Raw genomic sequence first — 3,871 nt, 5'->3', positions numbered from 1 at the left:
CCCTGAGTTTTTCTGGGGATTTGTGGAGGCCTGTGGCGTCGATGGTGTGTCCCAGATATCCCAGTGAGTTCCTGGAAAACTCACACTTTTTCTTCTACACCTGGAGGCCAAAGTTCTCCAAGCGACTCAGCACTGTCTCCAAGTTTTTTAGATGATCAGCGTCGTCCCGTCCAGTCACTAAAATGTCGTCCAGAAAACAGTGCGCATTTGTTAGCTCCTGAAGAAATTGGTCCATTACTCTTTGGAAGATCGATGGCGCTGACGTTATTCCAAATGGCAGCCAGTTGTAGTGGAACATTCTCTTATATGTGGTGATGGTAAGGTAACTGCGAGAGCCCTCCTGAACCGGCACCTGCAGGTAAGCATGGGAGAGATCCAGTCTGCTGAAACGCTGCCCCCCGCTAGGGAAGCAAACATATCTTCTATCCGGGGAATAGGATAATGTTCAGCTCTAAGGGTGGGGTTGGAAGTTACCATAAAATCCCCGCAGATGCGTACACCCCCCTTTTTCTTCATAATCGGCACAATGGGGGTGGCCCACTCACTAAATTGCACTGGGGAAATAACACCTAGTTGTTGCAGGCGCTCCTGTTCTGCTTCCACTTTGGGCCTGAGAGCATATGGGACCACACGAGCCTTACAGAACTTCAGTTAATGTTCTGGCTTCAGTGTCAGTGCTACTTCACAGCCTTTCAGAGTTCCCAGTTCATCTTTGGATACATCTGCATGTCGGTGTAGCACGGCTTCCAACGTGTCTCCCCACATGTGATGTATGGCTCTGGCAGTTTCTATGGCACTCTAGTTCAGTCTCAATCTTCTTAGCCACTCCCACCCGAAAAGGGGTGGCACATTACCTTTGACCACATATAGGGGGATTCGTGCTCTTTGTTTGTTTGTCTGCACCCTAATTTTCAGGACCCTACCATTGGGGATCACTTGACCTGAGTAGGGCTTTCAGCAGGAAGTGAGTGTGGTTCAGGGGAACGTGGCTGAATTTTGCTTTGTACAACTCTTCTGAAATAACGGAGACCGCTGCACCAGTGACTAGTTCCATCTCTGTTGTTAGCCCCTCTACTTTTGGCCTGATCCACATTACTGAATAGGCCGGATTGTCCTGCTGTATGACATTTTCACTCACAGCTATATCTACCTTGTGCAGGGCTAATTCAGTGTCTGAGTCAGTATCAGTGTCACTCGGCTTGGCACTGGTGTCCAATTTATTTAGCTGTCTCTTGGAACGATCTTTCCCTTTCTGCCCTTTTAATTCCCACATTGTGTTACCTGCCTTATTTCCCTGCTTGCTCTCTCTCTGCATGTGCGCGAAATGTGGCCTTTCTTACAGCAGCGGTGGCAGTGCTGGTCTCTGTAGAACAGTCACTTTCGGTATGATTTGTCCTGCCACATCGAGTGCATCTCCTCCCCGGAGTGACTGGAAGAGACATGACATTCACTTTCAAGCAGCCGCTGAGCTGCTGGGACTCCCTTGCCACCGTCTCCATAGAGACGGCGATTTCCACTGCTCTCTGGTGGTAGGTGAGGGCAGGCTCCATTAACAGCTTCTTCTGAACGGACTCACTGTTGAGGCCACAAACAAACCTGTCCCTCAGAGCGTCATGTAAATAAGCCCCAAACTCACTGTGCTCACAGCTTTTTTAGATCAGCAATATGCTGTGCTATTGCTTCCCCCTCCGCTTGGTTCCTTTGTGAAAGCGATATCTTTCGGCGATCACAATGGGCTTCGGGGAGAAATGGCCCTGCAATACAGCCACAGTCTGATCATATGTTTTCCCTCCTGGTTTGTCTTAAAAAAAAACTGACGGCTTCTTCTCCCCCTCTGTGATGAGAACTACAGTGCCCAGCATGCTGTGTACGTAAGAGGAGGGGCACGCAACCATATGTTTTAGCGCGGTTCTGTACTGGGGCATTCTGGGGATGGTCCGGGTCGAGGACGGGAAGCAGATGGCTGAATAAAGCACGTTATTAATCGCGACTCCCTTGCCTGTCGTTTATGCACATGACACGGTGTCAGAAGATCTTCGAATCCACTTACCTCAATAATGGGGAACGGAGTTGGTCCGGTGAGACGAGGCATGGCGACACTTAATCCCCCCGAGGCGTTTGATTTCATGGCCGATTTGGATTCAGAGGTTTTCCCGGTTTCCACTAGCAACCAAGCTAAATGCGGAGGACGGTGAGATCCAAGTCAATTCCTTGATATACGCAATGGGGAAAGATGCAGAAGCTATTTTTAATTCATTGACGCTGGAAGAGGCTCCTCGCGCTAACGGTGATGACAGGGTGGTCAGTAAACTCAACGAGCATTTCGTACCACGGAGAAACGTCCTCCACGAACGTGCATGTTTCCCCAGCGCTCGCGGAGAGCTGGAGAGACTGTCGAGACCTTTGCGAGCAGGATGGAAAAAACTACCTGGTGGTGGTTGATTATTATTCCAGGGACATTGAGATCGCCCAGCTACGGACCACCTCCGGTCTACAGGTGATTGAGCAGCTGAAAGGTATGTTCGCACGATGGGGCGTCCCTGGGGAACTCATTAGTGACAATGCCACACAGTTTACGTCAGCCGAATTTAGGCAGTTTTGTAGGAACTATGATTTCCGCCACACAACCTGCAGCCCCCACTTCCCCCAGGCAAATGGAGCTGCCGAAAGGGCCGTCGGGACGGCCAAAAGAATTTTGCGTCAGCCTGACCCTCACCTAGCGCTGATGTGCTACCGCGCCACACCAATTGCTGCCACAGGTGCGAGCCCCGCGCAGCTCATGACCGGCCGCCAGATCCGGACCAACATGCCTGTGCTGGAGAGGAAACTCCAGCCACAGCTCTTCGACCACAAGGAGGTGGAGAAGAATGACAGAAGGGCAAAAGAGGCTTATAAGTTTTTCTTCGACAGGAGACACTCTGCACGTGCCCTAACCGAACTGCACTGAGGTGAGAGGGTACGAGTCGAACTAGACGGGCAGAAGGGGTGGAACATGCCCGCAGTCGTGGTGAATCCCTCAGGTGAACCACGCTCCTACACGGTGCGTACGGAAGACGGGGCTGTCTTCAGACGGAACCGCAGGCACCTGCAGTCCGTGCCTGCCCCTGCAACTGTTGCAACCCAACCAGCCAGAGACAGCAATGACTTGCAGCAGGAGCAACTCAGCCCACCGGTCGCCACCTCATCGGGCACTCCCACGGAGCCGGACGGGCCAGCAAGGCCCTCTGGGTTCACCATCACCTCCAGTGGCAGAGTTGTAAAACCCCCAAAGCGGTATGATGTTTAGATACTGAGTGAGCAATGGGGCAGAATAATCCCCACGCTCAGTCGAAGGGCTGGGCAGTCTACCCCACCCTTCAGGTTCAGTTTTGAATTTTGAAGTGCATGTCTTCATTGTTAGCTGGTTATGCTGTTAATTAGCAAATTACTAATATGGTATTGCTGTTGCTATGTTTTATAATCTAGCAATGTTATTGTTTCCATTGGAACATACATGTTCTTTAAAAGGAGGGAGATGTGATGAGAAGTACTGTGCCCAACATGCTGTGTACGTAAGAGGAGGGGCACGCAACCATATGTTCTAGCGCGGTTCTGTACTGGAGCATTCTGGGGATGGTCCGGGTCGGGGGACGGGAAGCAGATGGCTGAATAAAGCACGTTATTAATCGCGACTCCCTTGCCTGTCGTTTATGCACATGACACCCTCAATCCCATTTGCCAGCACAAAATGCTCAAACCTCTCCACATATGTTGACCACTGCTCCGCCGCCTCGCCAAAGGCATCCATATGCCCGATGAGCCCCCCCATCTCTTCTTTGAGGTGACACCGGCACTGCTAATTAGCAACTAGCACTGTGTAAACTACTAATAA

This window comes from Lampris incognitus, chromosome 16 (assembly GCF_029633865.1).
Source record: "Lampris incognitus isolate fLamInc1 chromosome 16, fLamInc1.hap2, whole genome shotgun sequence".
Classification (NCBI taxonomy): Eukaryota; Metazoa; Chordata; class Actinopteri; order Lampriformes; family Lampridae; genus Lampris; species Lampris incognitus.
This window is presented reverse-complemented; position numbering follows the sequence as displayed.